General features: G+C 41.6%; 1 protein-coding gene and 1 non-coding gene across 2 annotated transcripts in view; both read right to left on the bottom strand.

Annotated features, from left to right (window-relative positions):
- The window catches only part of LOC145415046 (uncharacterized), a 1,008,740-nt gene that overhangs the window by 45,073 nt on the left and 935,699 nt on the right, over positions 1-27,968 (bottom strand). The window lies entirely within an intron of this gene.
- LOC145415242 (5S ribosomal RNA) lies at positions 18,288-18,406 on the bottom strand. Its single transcript, XR_013900026.1, has one exon. It is a non-coding gene; the product is annotated as a 5S ribosomal RNA (ribosomal RNA).

Here is a 27,968-nt window from a genome sequence, read left to right as displayed (position 1 = left end):
CCCTGTTTCCTCCCTTATAAACTGGTACCACATTTGCCTTCTTCCATTCTTGTGGCACTTTCCCCTCTTCCAGAGAACACACGATTAAACTGTGAATTTTATCCGCCAGTTGTTCTCTGCATTCCTTCAGTACTCAATTAGAAATTCCATCAGGTCCTGGAGCTTTCCTTACATCTTGAGTTTCCAGTAAATTATACACTTCCTGCACCTCCACTTTTATATCTTTTATCACCGGTACATTTCTAGTCACTCCCTCCCCTTCCACAAACTCTTTTTCATTAGTGAAAACTGACTGGAAACATTTGTTCATTATTTCAGCTTGCATTGCTGCATCTTTATAGACCTCTCCTTCTACTTTCAGTTTGGTGATTCCTTCCTATGTTTCAGTTTGCCATTAACAAATCTATAAAACAGCTTGGTTTCATCCTTGAATTTGTCTATTATACCTTTTTCAAAATTCCTTTCTTCTTCTCTACGTATTCTTGTGTATTCATTTCTTGTTCTTTTATATTCTTCCTTTGTTCTGTTGTTACCTCTCTTTCTCCAGTTGTTCCACACCATATCTCTCTCTTTTTTTGCTATCATACACCTTCTACTAAACGACTCCTTTTTCCTGTTTTCTTTCCCTCTTACTCTTGGTACAAATTTTTCCACTCCCAAATTATAGAGGTCTATAAAGATATCTCACTTCCTCTGTATCTCTCTTGTTTCTCTGAATTTTCTCCAATCTGCATTTTCAAAAAATTTTCTATCTATCTATCTATCTATAGCCCGACGCCCTAATCCCGCAAAGGGTGGCCGCAGACAAAACGCCTCCAAGTCACTCTGTCACCCACCAATTGACTACCCTCCCCCCACCTCACCCCCCCCTCCCTCATATACCTCTCAACTCCATCCCTCCACCTCATCCTCGGTCTACCCCTCCCTCTCCCTCCATCCACCTCACCTACATACACCCTCTTAGTCAGTCTTTCATTCTCCATTCTCTCCACATGTCCAAACCACCTCAGTGTATTTCTCCTAATCTTTTCAACCACATCCACATCTACCCCACAACGTTCCTTCACTTCTTCATTCGTCAACCTGTTCCTCCACGTCACTCCACATGCTCCTCTCAAGTAACTCATTTCCACTGCTCTCACTCTTGACTTGTTCCCCTCTTGCAAGGTCCACGCCTCGCTTCCATACGTCAGGGTAGGGATCACAATACCATCATGCAGTGACTTCTTAACTTCCATACTCACCTCCCTATTTCTCATCACGGCTTTCAGTGTACCAACAACCTTTCTTCCCTGCTGTACCCTTTCACGTACTTCATCCCCCAAAGTTCCATCCTTACTCATCACACTACCCAAGTACTTGAATGCACTCACATTCTCCATATCCTCACCATCCAACCTCACTGCACACTCTGTGACTTCATTCCTCTCAAACACCATAACTTTACTTTTGTTTACATTAACTTTCAGCTTCCTCCTCCTACACACTGTCCCAAATTCATTCACCAAATTTTCTCAATCATGTAAAATTTGCTTTCCCAAAGTTGTATCTTCCCTGTCTATGAAGCTCGTCTCTTGTCTCAACATTACCTATTATCATCTGAAACTCAATGACCACATGATCACTTTTTCCTATAGGACAGGAATATTTCAATGTTTCTATTACATCATTTGTGCTGGGAGGGGGTTGGTGATAGCCAATACCCTCTTCAGGCACAAATTGATCCACAGGTATACATGGCGAGTGATGACAAGGGTGGGTGGTGAACTGAATGAAAGGAAGGCAATGACTGATTGTGTGTGTGTGGATGAAAGGATGCGAAAATGTGTAATGGATGCAAGAGCTTATAGAGGTTGGGGGAGTGGACTTTCTGACCACTACTTTGTGGTGGCCAGAATCAAGGTCCAATTAGGATGGAGAAATAGAAGAAGAGAAGGACGGGAAGAATGAGTATTTGTAAGGAGAGTGGAAAGGTTACAAGAGGATGAGAAAAAGGCAGAGTATAAGAGAGAAGTGGAGGAACGATTGGGCAAATATGAACTGGAGCAGATGGGGGATGTGGAAGGTGTGTGCAGGATATTTCGTTTCGTTTCGTTTCGTTTTTAAAGGCTCCAACATGCTTGCACGTGTCGGCCTTGGTCACCTAATGGCGGCTCTCCACGCCGCACAATCCATTGCAGCCTCCCTGTTCAGTCCCTTAACCCTAAGGTCACACTTAATGACCTCGTCCCATGTCTTCTCGGTCTACCCCTCATAACCCCACCCCCAATATTAACACTTCTCACCTTCCTCACCCAATTATCATCCCCCATCCTCTCCACATGTCCAAACCACCTCAATCTACCTCTCCTCATCATAACACCAATACACTCCAGTCCCATCCTACCTCTCAACTCTTCCATTGTAAACCCAGCCCCTCCAGGCCTTGGACGCAGGGACGCACTGCACATCCACCTAATCATTGTCATTTCTGTACGTCTGAGCCGGCGAATGTCTTCCTCCTTCACTGCCCAGGTCTCACTGCCATACAGCATTACACTCCTAACATATGCTGCATACAAAGACCCCTTAGCACGTAGGGAGAGGCCTCTCAATGTCAGGAGAGGCAAGAGCTCCCTGAGCTTCTTCCAATCACTTCTCACCCTAGCCACAGAGCTTGCTCCAGCCCCACCTCCAGCACACAACATGTCTCCCAAATAACAAAACTCTTCCACGCACTCAAGAGATTCACCAGCAAGTTCAATCTTTTCACGTCTGACGATCTCCACCTGCTCACCCCGGCACGCCGTACACATAAAATCAGCATTATCTCGCAGTCTACCTCTGATACCACTACATCTCTTATGCACCCATTTATCACACACACCGCACAAGATGGAATTACTTCCCACGCCCTTGTGGCAAACTGCACATGGCCACTCTCCCTCGTCTTTGACAGTACCGCCACCAACCCTAGATATCATCACTTTTGTTTTATCTGCATTTACCCTTAAACCCTTTTGCCCCATACCATCTCTCCACTTCCTAAACCTTTCCTCCGCCTCCCTTTCATTCTCTGCAATCAACACCAAATCATAGGCATACAACAACTCCCACGGGAGTCCGTTTCTAAAGTCACGTGAAAGGGCTTCAAGTACCATGATAAACAACATGGGACTCAAGACTGACCCCTGATGCACACCAACATTCACAGAAAACTCATCACTCAAATCTCCATTCACTCTCACCTGGGTGTGAGCACCCACATACATGGCCATAACCACCCTAACCAGCCACTCCTCCAAGCCAAGCTTTCTCATTGCCCACTTCACCACCTCTCTAGGGACTCTGTCAAAGGCCTTTTCCAAATCAACAAAAACAAAATAATGATCCCTTCTCCTACCAATATATTTTTCCTGAAGCTGTCGAACAATGAATATGGCATCAGTGGTCCCCCTACCTGCCATTAACCCAAACTGCATTTCATCAATATTCACTCTTTCTCTAATCATACCTTCTAAAACTCTCTCCATTACCTTCATTATCTGATCTAAAAGCTTTATACCTCTATAATTTCCTCTTTCCAGGGCATCACCCTTCCCTTTATACACATTTACAATTACACTCTTCAGCCAATCATCTGGGACAACACACTCATAAATAATCCTATTTATCAGGTCAGTGACTAAACTCACCCCTATATCGCCCGAGGCCTTCAACATTTCGGCAGTCAACCCAGACATACCTGCTGCCTTCCCCACCCTCATCCTGCCTATTGCCTCACTCACAGTAGCAGTATCAATCAAAGGCCAAGGGCCAGACACTGGATCTGCTGGCTCCAAACCTTCCCTGTCCCAGTCAAACTCCTCATTCAACAACCGGTCATAATGCTCTCTCCATGCATCTTTAATATCTTCACTGTTCACCACTACCCTTCCTTCATCATTCTTCACACACTGCTCACCTATGATATCCCGATTATCCCTCTTCACCTGACCTGCCACCCTAAATATATTTTTCCTTTCCCCATGATTTAGGTTATCAAGTAATTGTCTCTGTGACTCAGACTTTGCCCTGTATACCTCTCTCCTAGCCCTACGCTTGGCAGCCAAATATTCCTCTTTGCTACCACCCTTCTTCCATTCCCGGAAAAGCCTTCTTTTCTCCTTAATTGCAGCTTCTACACCCTCATCCCACCACCAAGTTACTTTATGTCTTGGTGGTCCTCTTGTCCAGCCGCATGTTACATCAGTAACTCTCAAGAAATTGTTCTTGAGGGCTCTGTACTGTTCATTAACGCCTCTGTCTACAGCTCCCTGTTCAGCCACCACTCTCCTCAACTCGCTATAGAAGGCATCCCTTACTACTTGGTTTTTCAGCTTCCATATTTTCCTCCTAGGTACATAAGACCTCTTTTTCATCACTTGTTCTTTAAGCACCATATCACAAATCAATAGTTTGTGCTGCTGCACACACTCCTCACTTCCTATAACTTTAACATCCCTCACTAACCTCCTATCAGCCCTCCTAACCAGAAAATAATCTATCTGACTGCTATTTCCCCCAGACTCATACGTAATTAACCTACTGTCTCTTTTCCTAAAATATGTGTTGCACACAATCATGTCCGTTGCCTCCCCAAACTCGAGTATCCTTTCCCCTTCTGCATTCCTTAGACCATATGCACATCCCCCATGCACTCCTTCATAACCTTGTGCTGCTTCACCTACATGACCATTTAAGTCCCCTCCCAAAATCACTATCTCATCATCCCGCATACCACCCACTACACGTATTAAATCATCCCAAAATCTATCTTTCTCTGATTCATCCAATCCTGCCTGTGGAGCATATGCCGATATAATCACAGCTATCTTTCTTCCCAACAGAATTTTCACTACCAATATCCTATCGCTTACTTTCAAAACATTCATAACATATTCCACCCATTTCTCCACAACCATCACACCAACACCTCCATATCCGTCTGTCCCCCCATGCCAAAACAACTTATAGCAACAGTCCTTCCCAACAATCTTTCTGGCTGATCCACCCCTGTACCGGACTTCCTGCAAACACGCCACATCCACCCACCTCGTACTGAATGCCTCAACAACTTCCCCTGCTCTTCCCCTCAAACTTCCCACATTCCATGAACCCACCCTCATCCCCATGGGTGATTTACTGTCCTCAGGCTTGCTTTGAAACCTTTTTTGTTTTATCATCTTCAGTATTAATAAATGGGGACAGACACAGCACAGGTCCCACTCACTGCACAATCCCAGGTCCAGGCAATGGATCTGGGACCCCTAGCCCACCAGCTTACCAGTGGCTGTGGTAGTGGCCTCGGGGCACCCTGCCAGGACAGCTGCAGGGACACCCTCCAAGCGCGTCTTGGCACTGCAACTATCCCGCCATTATACACCCACTGATAGGGCAGCCTCCTGGGGCGCTACTCCCAGGTTCGGGCCCCTCTCTATTGGGCGGAAGTGGCAGCCTGGGAACCGCAATGCCCTGTACCCTCTAGCACAGGCCCGAGCCCCATCTCGCCCTGGACCCATGATCTATGCCGCCGGAACCCCCGCCACGCCTCCCCCCAGAAGTCTGCCACTAGGCAGGGGGGGCAAAGTTTTCTGGCTGCATGCCCTTGCTGGCGCCAACCCCTGTAACGTAGTGGGATATGTTGTGTGAAATGTAAAGTGCATGTGGTGTAGTGCATAGATAGTTAGAGGAAATGTTTGGGAGAGTATGCTGGTCTACTCTCCAAGTTACTGTCACACTGAAAAGGTCAGCAAAGGGGGATGGTTAGATAGCTAGTGAAACAGGAGCTCCAGCTCTCCCTATCACCAGCATTCCCATTCCCCTCGGGAGTACTACCCTGTTCGGCCCGTGCTACGGCCTCCTCCTACTAGAATAAATATGTGCAGCATGTGATGTGGTGTGTGGAAGGAAGAGAAGACGAAGGGGTGTGCAAGGAAGAGCATGGTGGAATGAAGAGGTGAGACAGGCTGTGGCACAAAAGAAGAAAGCATACAATGAATGGATGAGAAATAGGGGTGTGGAAGAAGTTGAGAGGCGGAAGAGAGAGTTATATGTAGAAAGAAAGAGAGAGGTGAAAAGATTAGTAAGAGAGAGTAGGAAGAGAGTGGATGAGGAATTTGGAAGGAATTTGAGTGTAAAGTGGAGGAACTGTAAGAAAATGTTCTGGAAAGAGGTGAAAAGAGTAAGACAGGGTGGAAGTGAAGTTAGAAGGGGAGTGAAAGATAAAAATGGTAGATTACTAGTGGAGAAGGGAGAAAAAGTGAGCAGATGGAGAGAACACTTTAAGGAATTGTTGAACATAGAGGATGGAAGTAATGCGAGCATAAGTGGCTGGGGAATGGCTGGGAGAAGGAGGGAGGTGAGAAGACAGGAAGAAATCAGTAGGATAGAAGTTGTGGACGCAATGAAGAAAGTTATATTGGGGAAAGCCCCAGGAATTGATGGAGTGTGTGGTGAAATGCTGAAGTATGGAGGAGAGATAGTAGTAGAATGGATGTGGAAAATGTGCAGATTGGCCTGGGAGGAAGGTAGAGTACCGGAGGATTGGAAGTCAGGTATAATTATTCCTTTGTACAAAGGAAAAGGGGAAAAAGAAGTGTGTGGTAATCATAGGGGCATCTGTCTTCTTAGTATAATAGAAAAAGTGTATGGTAGGATACTTATTGACAGAGTTAGAGAAAAAACAGAGGAATTAGTTGGAGAAGAACAAGGAGGCTTTAGGAAGGGAAGAGGTTGTGTAGATCAGATATTCATTCTTAGATCTTTAGTGGAAAAGTTTCTAGAGAAGGGAAAGAAGTTGTATGCGGCTTTCATGGATTTGGAGAAAGCATATGACAGGATGGATAGACATGGACTGTGGAAAGTATCAAGAATATATGGAGTAGATGGGAAGTTGTTGAATGCTGCGAAGAGTATGTATGATGGTGCTAAGGCTGCAGTGCGTGTGGATGGTGAAGTGAGTGAATTTTTCTCTTTGAAGGTTGGGTTGAAACAGGGATGTGTCATGTCTCCATGGTTGTTCAATCTGTATATGGATGGGGTAATAAAATAGGTACAAGGTAGGGTAGTGGATGTTGGAGTGGCCCTGGTGAGAGAGGGTAGTGTTTGGAAACTCCCTGTACTGTTGTTTGCAGATGATACTGTGTTGTTGAGTGAAGACAAAGGAGAGCTGCAAGGCTTGGTGGATGAGTTTGGGAGAGTGTGTAAGAAACGGAATCTAAAGGTGAATGTAGGGAAGAGTAAAATGATGGTCTTTGAGAGAGGTGAAGTCAGTGAATGTACAGAGAGGTTGGATGGTGCGGAATTGGAAAATGTGAGTACATTTAAGTACTTGGGTAGTGTGATGAGTAAGGATGGAGCTTTGGAGGGTGAAGTGCTTGAAAGGGTACAGCAGGGAAGAAAGGTTGCTGGTTCCTTGAAAGCAGTGATAAGAAACAGGGTAGTGAGCATGGAAGTGAAAAAGTTACTACATGACAGTATTGTGATACCAACTCCAACGCATGGAAGTGAAGCTTGGACGTTGCCGGAAGTACACAAGTCAAGAGTGAGAGCAGTGGAAATGAGTTATTTAAGAGGAGCCTGTGGAGTCACATGGAAAGACAGGCTGACGAATGAGGATATAAAGGAGCGTTGTTGTGTGGATGTGGATGTGATAGGAAGCATTATGAGGAATACACTGAGGTGGTTTGGCCATGTGGAGAGGATGGAGGGTGAAAGACTGACGAAGAGAGTGTATGTGAGTGAGGTGGAAGGGGGAAGAGAGAGGGGGAGGCCGAGGATGAGATGGAGGGATGGGGTGGAGAGGTATATGAGAGAGGGGGTGTGAGTTGGGAGCGAGGCAGTGAGATGGCGGGGGACAGGGTGACATGGAGGCGATTTGTTTGTAGCCACCCCGAACGGGATTGAGGCATCTGGCAATAGATAGATAGATAGATAAACAGAAATGTTTCAATGATTCTATTACATCGGGTTCTTTGGTAAACAGCAAATCTAACCTTGCTGGTGTGTCCTTACCTCGGAACCGTGTCTCTCCTTTGACCCATTACGTCATCACATTATTCATTATTATATTTAATAATATAGTGCCCCACGAATCCTCGCTGCGTTCTGAGTCCCATTCCTCCCAGTTCACCTCTTTACAGTTAAAGTCACCCACCAAAATTATGCTGTTGCTTTTCTCAATTATTTTTTGTAAATAACTAGCCATATCTGACAACATCTCCTGGCATTCGTCATCATTCCATGCTCTCGTCTTAGGGAGAACATACCCTACCACCATATCTCTCTTAACATTCTCTCCAGTTTCTAATTTCATATATATCACTTCAGCCCCGCCTTCTCCCATTTCCAAGGTATCTACATATATGTTGTTCTTCACTGATATCATCGCTCCTCCTCCAGTTTTTTCTTTTCTGTCTTTTCTCCACAGTTTGTATTTACCATCTCCCAAACGAACATCAATATCTTCTCTTAATTTGGTCTCTACAAAGCATATGACATCAGGTTCATGTTCTCTCAAGAAATCGTTAATTTCAAGCTTTGCCGATATTAAACCATCAACATTAGTATATACCACCTTGAAATTATTTTTGATGTTTTTTATACCCTCTTCTCTCCTTCTCTCCATTGGTACCACTTCCTCAATTTCTGATCTTTCATAGCCATCCCCCTTAGTTTCCTTCACTTTTATTTCCTTACATACCACTTCCTTACTTTCATATCCATTACTCTCCAAAAAAAGGTGTTACATTCTTCCTCTGTCCTCTTATCATTTTTTTCCTTTACTTGTTCTTTCAATGATTTTAAAACTTCTCTTTCTTCTTCATTCAGATCTTTTCTTATTATAATATTTTCCATCCCTCTCTTTGCTTAATTTCCAGGTCACTTTAACCCCTTAACAGCGGGGCGTCACTTTCGTGACGCTTGGGAGCAAGGGATCATACCGCGGGGTGTCGCTTTTGTGATTCTGTTATTTTGAATTCACCCGGGCTTCCAAGCGGGGGCTTGTATCATCTATCAGTACTGCCAATGTCCAACACTAGTCAGCACTCCTAATCTCATCTGTACTCCCATCCATTGTTGACAATTTAGCCATTTCTCCCCGTTCTTGACTCCCCTCCCTACCCTCCCTCCATTACCCTATCCTCTCGCCTGCCTGGCCGTGCTACGCTAAGTAAATCTTCCCTGGAATTTTTCACTGATTTTGTCCATTGAAATAAGCCCTATGCCCTATTCCTATACCAAATAATATATACAAGAAAGAAATAAGGTAAGTGAGAGTGCCATACACCTGGAATTGGCTAATTATCACCTGACAACACTTCACATGCACTCGTTCGCTAATTTTCGCTGTTTATTTCCCCTTGAAATATGCCGTATAATCTATTTTCGTAATAAATACACATATAAGGAGGGAAGGGAGAAGCCTAAGTGATATTTACATTCACCTGGAACTACCTAATTTATAATGTATTGTCTAGATTTCCTGCCAATCATTTCAGTGCTATAAATAGCTGTGTCAAGAGGCTAAACGTTTGCAGTACTGATTTCCCTAAGTAGGCCTCCACCCCGGCCCACCCTTATCAGTTCACTCTCATCTTCCAGTGTGGGGGTACATCTGTTCGCTCTTGCTAGTTTCAGGGCCTTTTCACCCCCATGCAAAGGGCCCTGTGACCTTTACCCCCTACTGAACCTTGTGTAGAAAGAGGTAAAGGGCTGACAATTGATAAAAGAGTAACTACGATCTTTCTATTGAGTAAAACAGTGCAAGTGGAATTGTAAATAATGTGTAAACAGCAAGTGAAAGTAATGAATGTAAATAAATGTGAACAGTGGAAAATGGTTTTATAAGTTACTTCAAGTGACAGTGCATAACACAGTGGAAATAAAATAGAAATGTAAATAACGTAAATAAAATAGAGAACGTAAATAGAAATGTAAATGAGTAGTATTATAAGAATACGAGTATATACCCTAGAAGTAATGAAAGTGAAAGTTTCACTCTAGCATGTCTGAATACTATGAGTTATGAGAGGGAAACTGAAAGTGACATTCACTCTCAATGCTAGTATACAGGACGAGAAAGTGAATGCTACGTATTTTACTGAAAGAAATTGAATCCCTACAGTGACAATAAACTAATACTACAGAAGAAAACTTATGGATAAAGACTGTAGATATATATAAGTGTTATATAGTAATAGAAATATAAAGTGTGAGGGGTTTTATGAATAATAAATGACAGAGTACCAAGAGCGAACTAGCGCAAGTGCGACGGTCAGACGCGCTTGTAATTTTCATTGCTTTCACAGTTGTTTTTTTTTTGGAGTATGGATCCCAAACTACTTGAAAATCATAGAGTAGTGTTTATAGTGTTAATATCTGGCTGTGGTAATCATATTACAGGTTGTCGGGATGTGTAAAGTGGAGACTTTGTTACCCAACTTCAGAGGTCTCCACAAGTCCTACGGTAACCGACGAAGGCTCAACAAACATTCCAGGAGAAAGCTGACGGTATGTGCCATAAGCATATGTAATTTTAATATTCTAGGACTAATAACTGATTTTTGGCAAATATTTTTTGAGAGTGTGTCGGAGCCCGAATAACCCCGCGGCACACGCAAAACATTGGTAAACATGCCCACGGTGTAGGGGTTAAGTATATCATTTACTACACTTTCTGATGACAACTTGACTCTCATTGGTCTTGTTTCGCCTTTCTTATAAGGCCCTATCCTCCTTACTTCCTCAGTTTCTTTTACCCACTTGTCTCCTTCAGTATCAATCTTGCCTAATATTCCTCTCACCAGGTTCATGTCTCTCTCGAGTCTCACGGATCTAACCTTTTTTTCTTCCTCCCTGTTTCCAAATATTATCACAAATCTGTTCCTTTCTGCAGTTTCTCGCACTATTTTCTCTTTTTTCTTCAGTATTTTCACTACAGTTTCTTCCATTTTTTTCTTGTTCATTTCCCTTTCTTCCTGCATGATTTCTCTTAAGTTGACCACTTCTTTCTGTTCTTCTTCTACGCGTGCCAACTTTGCCTTATGCCCTTCTAATACACTACTCACCTTCTCTGTTTTATTAGTACTCTCTTCTAGTTTTCTCCTCAATTCGATATTTTCACGCTTCAAATTTCTGATTTCCTCATTCGCCGTCTCATTGGACTGGATCAGACTCTGAATAGTAATCTTTGTATTTTCAGACACGTCCTTTAACACTAGGTTCTCCACTTTCTTTTCAGGTTCACTAATCCTCATAATCAATGTTTTAACCAGATCCATGACATTAGTATTTCTATCAAATCCTGGAAATTCGAGTCCATCAATGTTTACATTTTCGGCCATGTCTGAGATTGGTTACAGTACCAAAAACGGCTGTTACCGAAAATACCACAAACATTCATGTATACTCTTGCCAATAAATCTTTACATTTTTGGCAGTCTACAATATATTAATTTACAGTATATGTGTGTGTGTGTGTGTGTGTGTGTGTGTGTGTGTGTATTTATCTATTTGTAGTATACAGGAATTGAGCAATGCCCGTGTTGTCCTGTCTCCATATCCACATTTATCAAGTCTACCTTTACACACATGAATGTTTTTCTCCTGCACCACCTCTTTGTCTAAGTCATTCCAAATATTTAAGTATTTACCTAATATACCTAATTGTGATATACATGGAATGTACTATGCTCATGGGTTTCCGTCGCTGTTTCTCAATAAGTCAAATTTAGCTTTAAACTCGTTTAAGTTGTTAGACTGGACGATCTCTTTGTCCAGGCTATTCCATAAGTCTATACTTCTGTAAGGAAAGCTATATTTCTTGATATCCTTCAAGCAACTTGACTTTTTCTATTTCATTCCATGTCCTCTTGTTGCTCTCTTCTCCGATATAAACAGATCTTCTTTGTCAATTTTATCTATTCCCACCATGGTCCTGAACACTGCAATCATGTCTCCCCTCTTTCTCCTTTCGTCTAAGGAAGGCAAATCCAGATTTTTCCAGCCTCTCTCTGTTTGACAGGTCTGTCAGACTGGGGACCATCTTGGTTGCTGTTCTTTGTATTCTCTCAATCTTGTTTATATCTTTCTTTTTGTGTGGGCACCACACTACCGCTGCATATTCTAACCTGGGGCGGATCATGGCCACTATCAATTTTTTCATCATCTCCTCATCCATATAATGAAATGCTACTTTTATGTTAGTCAAGAGTTTATAAGTCTCTCCAACTATCTTGTTAATGTACTTTTCTGGTGTCAAACTATCTTGGACCAGCACTCCCAAATCTTTCTCTTCTCTCCTTTTTGTGATTAATTCATTACCCAACAAATAATTCAGTGATGGCCTCCTGGTACTTTTACCCATTTCCAATATTTTACATTTCTTTACATTAAATTTCATTTACCACGTCCGGCTCCAATTATGTATCTTATCCAAATCTTCCTGCAGTATTTTACAATCCTCCTCAACCTCTACCTTCTTCGAGATCTTTACATCATCAGCAAACAGACTTGCATAACTGTTCACTCCATCTACCATATCATTTACGTAAATCAGGAACATTACTGGCGCCAACACTGAGCCCTGAGGGACTCCACTTGTTACTTCCCTCCATCCAGACATCCTATCCTTTATTACTGTCCTCATTTGTCTGTCTCTCAAAAAGTCTCTCATCCATTCCAGAAGTTTCCCCTTCAGTCCTCCTATATATTCTAGTTTCCACATTAGTCTCTTATGAGGTACCTTGTCAAAGGCCTTCTCTAAGTCTAAGTACACACAATCCACCCAACCATCTCTCTCCTGTACCACGTCAATCGCTCTTGAGTAAAAGCTCAACAAGTTAGCAACACATGACCTTCCACTTCTGAATCCAAACTGACATTCAGCCATAATATTCATCTCTTCCAGATATTTTATCCATCTGTCTTTCAGGATTCTCTCACACAATTTTGCGACCATGCTGGTTAGAGACACTGGTCTATAATTCAGGGGTTCTTCCCTGTTTCCTCCCTTGTAAATTGGTACCACATTTGCCCTCTTCCATTCTTGTGGCACTTTCCCCTCTTCCAGTGAGCATACGATTAAACTGTGAATTTTATCTGCCAGTTGTTCTCTGCATTTCTTCAGTACCCAATTAGAAATTCCATCAGGTCCTGGAGCTTTCCTTACATCTTGAGTTTCCAGTAATTTATACACTTCCTGTACCTCCACTTTTCTATCTTTTATCACCGGAACATTTCTAATCACTCCCTCCCCTTCCACAAGCTCCTTTTCTTTAGTGAAAACTGACTGGAAACATTTGTTCATTATCTCTGCTTGCATTGCTGCATCCTTATAGACCTCTCATTCTACATTCAGTTTGGTGATTCCTTCCTTTTGTTTCAGTTTGCCATTAACAAATCTATAAAACAGTTTGGGTTCATCCTTGCATTTGTCTATTATACCTTTTTCAAAATTCCTTTCTTCTTCTCTACGTATTCTTGTGTATTCATTTCTTGTTCTTTTATATTTTTCCTTTGTTCTATTGTTACCTCTCTTTCTCCAATTGTTCCACGCCTTATCTCTCTCTTTTTTGGCTATCATACACTTTCTACTAAACGACTCCTTTTTCCTGTTTTCTTTCCCTCTTACTCTTGGTACTAATTTTTCCACTCCCAAATAATAGAGATCTAGAAAGATATCCCACTTCCTCTGTATCTCTCTTGTTTCTCTGAATTTTCTCCAATCTGCATTTTCAAAAAAGTTTCTCAATCCTGAAAAATCTGCTTTCCCAAAGTTGTATCTTCCCTGTCTATGAAGCTCGTCTCTTGGCCCGACGTTCCCTATTAACATCTGGAACTCAATGACCACATGATCACTTTTTCCTAAAGGACAGATATTTCAACGATTCTATTACATTGGGTTCTTTGGTAAACAGTAAATCTAACCTTGCTGGTGTGTCCTCACCTCGAAACCGTGTCTCTTCTTTGACCCATTGCGTCATCACATTATTCATTAAGCAATGCTGGGTCTGGTTAGTACTTGGATGGGGGACCGCCTGGGAACACCAGATGCTGTTGGCATCCCTACGTGTCAAGTGGGGTTGGTGGAGGATTAGTGCCCCTCCCTGTAAAACAATTAACTCTAAGCCCTTGGCCACCCCGTGTGGGATACATGGCATCTGGCAATGGATGGATGGGATGGATATTTAATAACATAGTGCCCCACGAATCCTCGCCACCTCCCGAGTACCATTCCTCCCAGTTCACCTCTTTACAGTTAAAGGCACCCACCAAAATTATATTATATTGCTTTTCTCAATTATTTTTTGTAAACAGCTAGCCATATCTGACAACATCTCATGGTATTCGTCATCCTTCCATGCTCTCGTCTTTGGAGGAACATACACTACCGCCATATCTCTCTTAACATTCTCTCCAATTTCTAATTTCATATATATCACTTCAGCCCTGCCTTCTCCCATTTCCACAGTATCTACATTTATGTTGTTCTTCACTGCTATCATCACTCCTCCTTCTGTTTTATCTTTTCTGTCTTTTCTCCACAGTTTGTATTTACCATCTCCCAAATGAACATCAATATCTTCTCTTAATTTGGTCTCCACAAAGCACATGACATCAGGTTCATGTTCTCTCAAGAAATCGTTAATTTCGATCCTTGTCGATATGAAACCATCAACATTAGTATATATCACCTTCCAATCATATTTGACATTTTTAATACCCTCTTCTTTCCTACTCTCTGTCCATATCACTTCCTCAACTGCTGATCTTTCACAGCTATCCCCCTTAGTTTCTTTCACTTTTATTTCTTTAACCCCTACACCGCGGGCATGTTTACTGATGTTTTGCGTGTGCCCCGGGGTTATGCGGGCTCCGACACACTCTCAAAAAATATTTGCCAAAAATCAGGTATTAGTCCTAGAATATTTAAATTGCATATGCTTATGGCACATACCATCAGCTTTCTCCTGGAATGTTTGTTGAGCCTTCGTCAGTTACCATAGGACTTGTGGAGACCTCTGAAGTTGGGTAACGAAGTCTCCACTTTACACTTCCCGACAACCCGTAATATGATTACCACAGCCAGATATTAACACTATAAACACTACTCTATGATTTTCAAGTAGTTTAGGATCCATACTCCCAAAAAAAACCCACTGTGAAAGCAATGAAAATTACGAGCGCGTCTGACCGTTGCACTGGCACTAGTTCGCTCTTGGTACTCTGTCATTTATTATTCATAAAATCCCTCACACTTTATATTTCTATTACTATATAACACTTATATATATCTACAGTCTTTATCCATAAGTTTCCTTCAGTAGTATTAGTTTATTGTCACTGTAGGGATTCAATTTCTTTCAGTAAAATACGTAGCATTCACTTTCTCGTCCTGTATACTAGCATTAAGAGTGAATGTCACTTTCATCTTCACTCTCATAACTCATAGCATTCAGACATGCTAGAGTGAAACTTTCACTTTCATTACTCCTAGGGTATATACTCGTATTCTTATAATACTACTCATTTACATTTCTATTTATGTTCTCTATTTTCTATCTATCTATCTATTGCCAGACGCCTCAATCCCGTTAGGGGTGGCCACAAACAAATCGCCTCCAAGTCGCCCTGTCCCCCGCCATTTCACTGCCCTGCTCCCAACTCACACACCCCTCTCTCATATACCTCTCCACCCAATCCCTCCATCTCATCCTCAGCCTCCCCCTCCCTCTTCCCCCCTCCACCTCACTCACATACACTCTCTTCGTCAGTCTTTCACACTCCATCCTCTCCACATGGCCAAACCACCTCAGTGTGTTCCTCATAATGCTCCCTATCACATCCACATCAACACCACAACGTTCCTTTATATCCCCATTCGTCAGCCTATCTCTCCATGTGACTCCACAGGCTCCTCTTAAATAACTCATTTCCACTGCTCTCACTCTTGACTTGTGTCCTTCCAACAACGTCCAAGCTTCACTTCCGTACGTCAGAGTTGGTATCACAATACTGTCATGTAGTAACTTTTTCACTTCCATGCTCACTTCCCTGTTTATCACTGCTTTCAAAGAACCAGCAACCTTTCTTCCCTGCTGTACCCTTTCAAGCACTTCACCCTCCAAAGCTCCATCCTTACTCATCACACTACCCAAGTACTTAAACGTACTCACATTTTCCATTTCATCACCATCCAACCTCGCTGTACATTCACTGACTTCACCTCTCTCAAAGACCATCACTTTACTCTTCCCTACATTCACCTTCAGATTCCGTTTCTTACACACTCTCCCAAACTCATCCACCAAGCCTTGCAGCTCCCCTTCGTCTTCACTCAACAACACAGTATCATCTGCAAACAACAGTACAGGGAGTTTCCAAACACTATCCTCTCTCACCAGGGCCACTCCAATATCCACTACCCTACCTTGTACCTCTTTTATTACCCCATCCATGTACAGATTGAACAACCATGGAGACATGACACATCCCTGTTTCAACCCAACTTTCAAAGAGAAAAATTCACTTAGTTCACCATCCACATGCACTGCAGCCTTCGCACCATCGTACATACTCTTCACAGCATTCAACAACTTCCCATCTACTCCATATATTCTTAACACTTTCCACAATCCTTGTCTATCCACCCTGTCATATGCTTTCTCCAAATCCATGAAACCCTCATACAACTTCTTTCCCTTCTCTAGAAACTTTTCCACTAAAGATCTAAGAATGAATATCTGATCTACACAACCTCTTCCCTTCCTAAAGCCTCCCTGTTCTTCTCCAACTAATTTCTCTGTTCTTTCTCTAACTCTGTCAATAAGTATCCTACCATACACTTTTCCTATTATACTAAGAAGACAAATGCCCCTATGATTACCACACACTTCTTTTTCCCCTTTTCCTTTGTACAAGGGAATAATTATACCTGACTTCCAATCCTCCGAGACTCTACCTTCCTCCCAGGCTAATCTGCACATCTTCCACATCCATTCTACTACTATCTCTCCCCCATGCTTCAGCATTTAACCACACACTCCATCAATTCCTGGGGCTTTCCCAGATTTAACTTTCTTCATTGCTTCCACAACTTCTATCCAACTGATTTTTTCCTGTCTTCTCATCTCCCTCCTTCTCCCAGCCATTCCCCAGCCATTTATACTCGCATTACTTCCATCCTCTACGTTCAACAATTCCTTAAAGTGTTCTCTCCATCTGCTCACTTTTTCTCCCTTCTCCACTAGTAATCTACCATTTTTATCTTTCACTCCCCTGCTAACTTCACTTCCGCCCTGTCTTACTCTTTTCACCTCTTTCCAGAACATTTTCTTACAGTCCCTCCACTTTACACTCAAATTCCTACTAAATTCCTCATCCACTCTCTTCTTACTCTCTCTTACTAATCTTTTCACCTCTCTCTTTCTTTTTACATATAACTCTCTCTTCCGCCTCTCAACTTCTTCCACACCCCTATTTCTCATCCATTCATTGTATGCTTTCTTCTTTTGTGCCACAGCCTGTTTCACCTCTTCAGTCCACCACGCTGTTCCTTGCACCCCCCTCAGTCTTCTCTTCCTTCCACACACCACATCACATGCTGCACATATTTCTTCTGTAAATATGCTACACACACCTTCCACGTCTCCCATCTGCTCCAATTCATATTTGCACAATCGTTCCTCCACTTCTCTCTTATACTCTGCCTTTTTCTCATCCTCTTGTAACCTTTCCACTCTCCTTGCAACTACTCCTTCCTCTCGTCTTTCCCTTCTTCTATTTCTCCATTCTAATTGGACCTTGATTCTGGCCACCACCAAGTAGTGGTCAGAAAGTCCACTCCCCCAACCTCTATAAACTCTTGCATCCATTACACATCTTCACATCCTTTCATCCACACACACATAATCAATCATTGCCTTCCCTTCATTCAGTTCACCACCCACCCTTCTCATCACTCGCCATGTATACCTGTGGATCATTTTATGCCTGAAGAGGGTATTGGCTACCACCAACCCGCTCCCAGCACAAATGTCCACTAACGCACTCCCATTCTCATCTATCTCAGCAGGCACACCCCACTCACCAACTATTCCATCCACCTTTGGATTCCCAACTTTACCATTCATATTTTTTTTTTTTCATTCATTGCCAGACGCCATATATCCCAAACAGGGTGGCCAAGGGCTTAGAGTTAATTGTTTTACAGGGAGGGGCACTAATCCTCCACCAACCCCACTTGACACGTAGGGAGAACGTTATGCCAACAGCATCTGGTGTTCCCAGGCGGTCACCCATCCAAGTACTAACCAGACCCAACGTTGCTTTACTTCGCTGATCGGACGGGAAGCGGTGTACTCAACGTGGCATGGCCGTTGGCAGGGGGATGAATATAGTTTTGAATGGTGAGTTGCTTGAGGAGGTGGAGTGTTTTAATTATTTAGGGTCACATGTTGCTATGGATGGAAGAATAGATGCAGAAGTGAAGTTTAGAAGAAATGAAGTAGGAAAGGTGCTTGAAGGAATGAAAAAAGTGTTTAGATGTTGTTCGCTTAGAATGGATGTAAAGAGAAGGCTGTATGAGGGTGCTGTGGTACCAACTGCATTATATGGGGCTGAAACATGGAATATGGGTGTAGCAGAGAGGAAAAGTTTGAATGTAATGGAGATGAGGTGTCTGAGGAGTATGTGTGGAGTGACGCGTATGGATCAAGTGCAAAATGATGAAGTGCGAAGGAGTACTGGAGTTGTTCTGGAGATGGCTGGTAGAGTTGAGCAGAGGGTGTTGGGATGGTTTGGGCATATGGAGAGAATGGATAATGAGCGATTGGTGAAAAAGATAACTAGATCTGATGTGAGAGGTGTAAGGCTGAGAGGGAGACCACGAATAGGATGGATGGGTAGTGTGAAGAGAGCGTTGGATGCGAGAGGGATGTCTGTTGAGCAAGGAAGAGTGGCTGTGCGTGACAGAAATAAATGGAGAGAAATTGTGAATGAATAAATGATGACGCAGCCCATTCATATCACCAATCAAAAACACTCTCTCATTCCTTCCAAACTTTTCCATGCACACTTCTACATTTGTCCAGAACTCTTCTCTCACTCTTCTAGCACGATCTTGCGTTGGCGCATACACACACACAATCGCCCACATTTGTATTCCAACTTTCAACTTTACCCACACAATCCTTGACCCAACTGATCCATACTGTCTTATGCTCTTCTTCCATCTTTTACTCACAACTATACATACTCCTTCCTTCGCCCTCTCATTCTCACCTACTCCTGCACATATACCCCATCCATACTCCCATTCTCTCACACTTTCTCCTCTCCATTTTGTTTTCTCTATTTTATTTACATTATTTACATTTCTATTTTATTTACACTGTGTTATGCACTGTCACTTGAAGTAACTTATAAAACTATTTTCCATTGTTCACGTATATTTACATTCATTACTTTCACTTGCTGTTTACACATTATTTACACATTACTTACAATTCCACTTGCACCCTTTTACTGAATACAAAGATCGTAGTCACTCTTTTATCAATTGTCAGCCCTTTACCTCTTTCCACACGAGGTTTAGTAGGAGGTAAAGGTCACAGGGCCCTTTGCATGGGGGTGAAAAAGTCCCTAAAGTCAGCAAGAAGAAACATATGTACCCCCACTTCGCAAGATGAGAGTAAACTGATAACGGAGGGCCGGGGTAGAGGCCTACTTAGGGGATATTCAGTGCTACCAATGTTAGCTCTTGAAACAGCTATGTCTAGCACTGAAATGATTGGCAGGAAATCTAGACAATACATTATAAATTAGGTAGTTCCAGGTGAATGTAAATATCACTTAGGCTTCTCCCTTCCCTCCTTACATGTAAATTTATTACGAAAATAGATTATACGGCATATTTCAAGGGGAAAAAAACAGCGAAAATTAGCGAACGAGTGCACGTGAGGTGTTGTCAGGTAATAATTAGCCAATTCCAGGTGTATGGCACTCTCACTTACCCTATTTCTTTCTTGTATATATTATTTGGTATAAGAATAGGACATAGGGCTTATTTCAATGGATGAAATCAGTGAAAAATTCCAGGGAAGATTTACTTAGTGTAGCACGGCCGGGCAGGCAAGAGGATAGGGTAATGGAGGGGGGGTAGGGAGGGGAGTCAAGAACGGGGAGAAATGGCTAAATTGTCAACAATGGATGGGAGTACAGATGAGATTAGGAGTGCTGACTAGTGTTGGACATTGGCAGTACTGATAGATGATACAAGCCCCCACTTGGAAGTCCGGGTGAATTCAAAATAACACAGAATCACAAAAGCGACGCCCCGCGGTATGATCCCTTGCTCCCAAGCGTCACGAAAGTGACGCCCCGCGGTTAAGGGGTTAAATACCACTTCCTTACTTTCATATCCATTACTCTCCAAAAAAAAGTATTACGTTCTTCCTCTGTCCTCTTATTATTTTCCTTTACTTCTTCCTTCAATGATTTTAAAAATTCTCTTTCTTCTTCATTCAAATCTTTTCTTATTATAATATTTTCCATCCCTGCCTCTTTGCTTAATTTCCAGGTCACTTTAAGTATCTCATTTATTACACTTTCTGATATAAACTTGACTCTCATTGGTCTTGTTTCCCCTTTCTTATAAGGCCCTATCCTCCTTACTTCCTCAATTTCTTTTACCCACTTGTCTCCTACGGGGTCAATCTTGCCTAATATTCGTCTCACCAGGTTCGTGTCTCTCTCGAGTCTTACGAACCTAACCTTTTCTTCCTCTTCCCTGTTTCCAAATATTACCACACATCTGTTCCTTTCTACAGTTTCTCTCACTATTTTCTCTTTTTTCTTCAGTATTTTCACTACATTTTCTTCCATTTTTTTCTTGTTCATTTCCCTTTCTTCCTGGATGATTACTCTTAAGATGACCACTTCTTTCTGTTCTTCTTCTAGTTGTGCCCACTTATGTTCTTCTACTACATTACTCACCTTCTCGGTTTTATTAGTACTCTCTTCTAGCTTCCTCCTCAGTTCGACATTTGCACGCTTCAAATTTCTAATCTCTTCATTTGCTGTCTCACTGGACTGGATCAGACTCTGTATGGTAGTCTCCATATTTTCAGACACATCCTTTATCACTAGATTCTCTACTTTCTTTTCAAGTTCACTAATCCTCATAATTAATGTTTTAACCAGGTCCATGACATTGGTATTTATATCAAATCCTTGAAATTCAAGTCCCTCATTGTTTACATTTTCGGCCATGTTTGACGTTGGTTAAAGTACCAAAACAGCTGTTACTGAAAAAAACTACAAACATTCATGTATACTCTAGCCAATAAATCTTTACATTTTTGGTAGTCTATTAACTTTCATTATTTTAAATTTAAAACAAGACCTTAGGAGACAGGACAGACAAAATTCCTGAAACTACTTATGGTTAGGAGCGATGGCTGGGACATCTGCTCACTCCGGCTGTTCGTTCGTGTGTGTGTGTATTTACTTATTTGTATTTACCTATTTGTAGTATAAAGGAATTGAGCAATGCTCGTGTTGTCCTGTCTCCATATCCACATTTATCAAGTCTACCTTTACACACATGAATGTTTTCCTCATGCACCACCTCTTTGTCTAAGTCGTTCCAAATATTTAAGTATTTACCTAATACAGTATACCTAATTGTGATATACATGGAATGTACTACGAAGTATGCTCGTGGGTTTCGGTCGCTGTTTCTCAATAAGTCAAATTTAGCTTTAAACTCGTTTAAGTTTTTAGACTAGACGATCTCTTTGTCCAGGCTATTCCATAAGTCTATACTTCTGTAAGGAAAGCTATATTTCTTGATATCCTTCAAGCAGCTAGACTTTTCAATTTCATTCCGTGTCCTCTTGTTGCTCTCTTATCCCATACAAACAGATCTTCTTTGTCAATTTTATCTACTCCCACCATGGTCCTGAACACCGCAATCATGTCTCCCCTCTTTCTCCTTTCCTCTAAGGAAGGCAAATCCAGATTTTCCAGCCTCTCTCTGTATGACAGGTCTGTCAGACTGGGGACCATCTTGGTTGCTGTTCTTTGTATTCTCTCAATCTTATTTATATCTTTCTTTTTGTGTGGGGACCACACTACCACGCATATTCTAACCTGGGGCGGATCATGGCCACTATCAAGTTTTTCATCATCTCCTCATCCATATAATGAAATGCTACTCTTATGTTAGTCAAGAGTTTATAAGTCTCTCCAACTATCTTGTTAATGTACTTTTCTGGTGACAAACTATCTTGAACCAGCACTCCCAAATCTTTCTCTTCTCTCCTTTTTGTGATTAATTCATTACCCAACAAATAATTCAGTGATGGCCTCCTGGTACTTTTACCCATTTCCAATATTTTACATTTCTTTACATTAAATTTCATTTCCCACGTCCGGCTCCAATCGTGTATCCTATCCAGATCCTCCTGCAGTATTTTACAATCCTCCTCAACCTCTACCTTCCTCAAGATCTTTACATCATCAGCAAACAGACTTGCATAATTGTTCACTCCATCTACCATATCATTTACGTAAATCAGGAACATTACTGGCGCCAACACCAAGCCTTGAGGGACTCCACTTGTTCCTTCCCTCCATCCAGACATCCTATCCTTTATTACTGTCCTCATTTGTCTGTCTCTCAAAAAGTCTCTCATCCATTCCAGAAGTTTCCCCTTCAGTCCTCCTATATATTCTAGTTTCCACATTAGTCTCTTATGAGGTACCTTGTCAAAGGCCTTCTCTAAGTCTAAGTACACACAATCCACCCAACCATCTCTCTCCTGTACCACATCAATCGCTCTTGAGTAAAAGCTCAACAAGTTAGAAACACATGACTTTCCACTTCTGAATCCAAACTGACATTCAGCCAAAATGTTCATCTCTTCCAGATATTTTATCCATCTGTCTTTCAGGATTCTCTCACACAATTTTGCGACCATGCTGGTTAGAGACACTGGTCTATAATTCAGGGGTTCTTCCCTGTTTCCTCCCTTGTAAATTGGTACCACATTTGCCCTCTTCCATTCTTGTGGCACTTTCCCCTCTTCCAGTGAGCATACGATTAAACTGTGAATTTTATCTGCCAGTTGTTCTCTGCATTTCTTCAGTACCCAATTAGAAATTCCATCAGGTCCTGGAGCTTTCCTTACATCTTGAGTTTCCAGTAATTTATACACTTCCTGCACCTCCACTTTTATATCTTTTATCACCGGAACATTTCGAATCACTCCCTCCCCTTCCACAAGCTCCTTTTCTTTAGTGAAAACTGACTGGAAACGATTGTTCATTATTTCTGCTTGCATTGCCGCATCCATAAAGACCTCTCCATCTACTTTCAGTTTGGTGATTCCTTCCTTTTGTTTCAGTTTGCCATTAACAAATCTATAAAACAGTTTGGGTTCATCCTTGCATTTGTCTATTATACCTTTTTCAGAATTCCTTTCTTCTTCCCTACGTATTCTTGTGTATTCGTTTCTTGTTCTTTTATATTCTTCCTTTGTTCTGTTGTTACCTCTCTTTCTCCAATTGTTCCATGCCTTATCTCTCTCTTTTTTGGCTATCATATGCCTTCTATTAAACCACTCCTTTTTCCTGTTTTCTTTCCCTCTTACTCTTGGTACTAATTTCTCCACTCCCAAATTATAGAGGTCTAGAAAGATATCCCACTTCCTCTGTATCTCTCTTGTTTCTCTGAATTTTCTCCAATCCGCATTTTCAAAAAAGTTTCTCAATCCTGTAACATTTGCTTTCCTAAAGTTGTATCTTCCCTGTCTATGAAGCTCGTCTCTTGGCCCGACGTTCCCTATTAACATCTGGAACTCAATGACCACATGATCACTTTTTCCTAAAGGACAGAGATATTTCAATGATTCTATTACATCGGGTTCTTTGGTAAACAGTAAATCTAACCTTGCTGGTGTGTCCTCACCTCGAAACCGTGTCTCTTCTTTGACCTATTGCGTCATCACATTATTCATTATTATATTTAATAACATAGTGCCTCACGAATCCTCGCCGCCTCCCGAGTACCATTCCTCCCAGTTCACCTCTTTACAGTTAAAGGCACCCACCAAAATTATATTATTGCTTTTCTCAATTATTTTTTGCAAATAGCTAGCCATATCTGACAACATCTCATGGTATTCGTCATCCTGCCATGCTCTCGTCTTTGGGGGAACATACATAACTACCGCCATATCTCTCTTAACATTCTCTCCAGTTTCTAATTTCATACATATCACTTCAGCCCTGCCTTCTCCCATTTCCACGGTATCTACATATATGTTGTTCTTCACTGCTATCATCACTCCTCCTCCCTTTTTTTCTTTTCTGTCTTTTCTCCATAGTTTGTATTTACCATCTCCCAAATGAACATCAATATCTTCTCTTAATTTGGTCTCTACAAACCACATGACATCAGGTTCATATTCTCTCAAGAAATCATTAATTTCGATCCTTGTCGATATGAAACCATCAACATTAGTATATATCACCTTCAAATTATTTTTGACGTTTTAAATACCCTCTTCTCTCCTACTCTCTGTCCATACCACTTACTCAACTTCTGATCTTTCACAGCCATCCCCCTTAGTTTCCTTCACTTCTGTTTCCTTAAATACCACTTCCTTACTTTCATATCCATTACTCTCCAAAAAAAGGTATTACATTCTTCCTCTGTCCTCTTATCATTTTTTTCCTTTACTTCTTCCTTTAATAATTTTGAAACGTCTCTTTCTTCTTCATTCAGATCTTTTCTTATTATAATATTTTCCATCCCCGTCTCTGCTTAATTCCCAGGTCACTTTAAGTATCTCATTTATTACACTTTCTGATGTAAACTTGACTCTCATTGATCTTGTTTCCCCTTTCTTATAAGGCCCTATCCTGTGTGTATTTACCTATTTGTATTTACCTATTTGTAGTATACAGGAATTGAGCAATGCTCGTGTTGTCCTGTCTCCATATCCACATTTATCAAGTCTACCTTTACACACATGAATGTTTTTCTCATGCACCACCTCTTTGTCTGAGTCGTTCTAAATATTTAAGAATATACCTAATTGTGATATACACGGAATGTACTATGCTCGTGGGTTTCCGTCGCTGTTTCTCAATAAGTCGAATTTAACTTTAAACTCGTTTAAGTTTTTAGACTGGACGATCTCTTTGTCCAGGCTATTCCATAAGTCTATACTTCTGTAAGGGAAGCTATATTTCTTGATATCCTTCAAGCAGCTTGACTTTTTCAATTTCATTCCATGTCCTCTTGTTGCTCTCTTATCCCATACAAACAGATCTTCTTTGTCAATTTTATCTACTCCCACCATGGTCCTGAACACCGCAATCATGTCTCCCCTCTTTCTCCTTTCGTCTAACGAAGGCAAATCCAGTTTTTCCAGCCTCTCTCTGTATGACAGGTCTGTCAGACTGGGGACCATCTTGGTTGCTGTTCTTTGTATTCTCTCAATCTTGTTTATATCTTTCTTTTTGTGTGGGGACCACACTACCGCTGCATATTCTAACCTGGGGCGGATCATGGCCACTATCAATTTTTTCATCATTTCCTCATCCATATAATGAAATGCTACTCTTATGTTAGTCAAGAGCTTATAAGTCTCTCCAACTATCTTGTTAATGTGCTTTTCTGGTGACAAACTATCTTGGACCAGCACTCCCAAATCTTTCTCTTCTCTCCTTTTTGTGATTAATTCATTACCCAAAAAATAATTCAGTGATGGTCTCCTGCTACTTTTACCCATTTCCAATATTTTACATTTCTTTACATTAAATTTCATTTCCCATGTCCGGCTCCAATTGTGTATCCTATCCAAATCCTCCTGCAGTATTTTACAATCCTCCTCAACCTCTATCTTCCTCAAGATCTTTACATCATCAGCAAACAGACTCGCATAACTGTTCACTCCATCTACCATATCATTTACGTAAATCAGGAACATTACTGGCGCCAACACCAAGCCTTGAGGGACTCCACTTGTTACTTCCCTCCATCCAGACATCTTTTCCTTTATTACTGTCCTCATTTGTCTGTCTCTCAAAAAGTCTCTCATCCATTCCAGAAGTTTCCCCTTTAGTCCTCCTATATATTCTAGTTTCCACATTAGTCTCTTATGAGGTACCTTGTCAAAGGCCTTCTCTAAGTCTAAGTACACACAATCCACCCAACCATCTCTCTCCTGTACCACATCAATCGCTCTTGAGTAAAAGCTCAACAAGTTTGAAACACATGACCTTCCACTTCTGAATCCAAACTGACATTCAGCCAAAATATTCATCTCTTCCAGATATTTTATCCATCTGTCTTTCAGGATTCTCTCACACAATTTTGCAACCATGCTGGTTAGAGATACTGGTCTATAATTCAGGGGTTCTTCCCTGTTTCCTCCCTTGTAAATTGGTACCACATTTGCCCTCTTCCATTCTTTTGGCACTTTCCCCTCTTCCAGTGAGCATACAATTAAGCTGTGAATTTTATCCGCCAGTTGTTCTCTGCATTCCTTCAGTACCCAATTAGAAATTCCATCAGGTCCTGGGGCTTTCCTTACATCTTGAGTTCCCAGTAATTTATACACTTCCTGCACCTCCACTTTTATATCTTTCATCACCGGAACATTTCTAATCACTCCCTCCCCTTCCACAAGCTCCTTTTCTTTAGTGAAAACTGACTGGAAACGTTTGTTCATTATTTCTGCTTGCATTGCCGCATCCTTAAAGTGTGTGTGTGTGTGTGTGTGTGTGTGTGTGTGTGTGTGTGTGTGTGTGTGTGTGTGTGTGTGTGTGTGTGTGTGTGTGTGTGTGTGTGTGTGTGTGTGTGTGTGTGTGTGTGTGTGTGTGTGTGTGTGTGTGTGTGTGTGTGTGTGTGTGTGTGTGTGTGTGTGTGTGTGTGTGTGTGTGTGTGTGTGTGTGTGTGTGTGTGTGTGTGTGTGTGTGTGTGTGTGTGTGTGAGAGAGAGAGAGAGAGAGAGAGAGAGAAAGAATGATGAACAGGGAAGTGGGTGTAAACTGTGGGGGGAATGGAGTGGGGTAATATAGTAAATGTTCTTTTTTTTTCCCACACCTGACTGGGTGCAAAATACTGACACTGAATTTACAGACAGGTATACTGTATTTTGGAAAGAATCACAAACCTGCAAGTGTAATATCAATACTGAAGAAACTAAAATCTATGTGATATTTTAACCATATATGTGAAGAAAGGAAAGGTGCTCATCATTGTAAATAATCTTTAAAACCTTGTTTAACATGGCAAATAAGTTATAAAAGCTTCAGTGACACACCATATACAGACAAGCTTAGACCTCACTAGGCCTCCCATAAAAGGCTTCAGGAATGGATTGGCCACAGCCTCGGTCTTGGCCTTGAAGTTTTGTAAAAGCTTCTGCCTCGATTGGCCTTGTCCTTGTGTTTCTGTAAAAGCTTCAATCTTGACCTCAAGGCCTAAGGCTTGGCCTCAGCTGCTTGCCAGGTAATATTATCTTTTATCTCAGGACTTCAGTGAAACATAATAATCCAAAGGTAGTGTATGAGCATATGTGTAAATGTTTTATGCATGACATGTTCTGTTGCACTGCAGTACTGGACTGGATGGCATCTCCTCTCTCTTTCATGATACACAATCTCACTGACTGTCACACTCACTGTAACACTGATGACCTCATACACACACCCTTGCACTATTCTGCAAATAACATGTGTACATCCATATTCTCTAAACAGCTTGTTCACCCAACACACAGTCTCACTGATCATCACATCCACCACAGTACATGCATATTCTTTACTCATTCCCTATATGACTCATTCACCTGACAAACAGATTCACTGTCACACCCACTGAAGGACCCATGACAACACATACACACTCTCATAATATTGTACAGAGTG

The sequence above is a fragment of the Coenobita brevimanus genome, chromosome 101, assembly GCF_032717465.1.
Source record: "Coenobita brevimanus isolate Jiangsu-jjx chromosome 101, ASM3271746v2, whole genome shotgun sequence".
NCBI classification, from domain to species: domain Eukaryota; kingdom Metazoa; phylum Arthropoda; class Malacostraca; order Decapoda; family Coenobitidae; genus Coenobita; species Coenobita brevimanus.
Note: the sequence above shows the minus strand (reverse complement) of the source record. Positions and strands in the feature narration are given on the sequence as shown.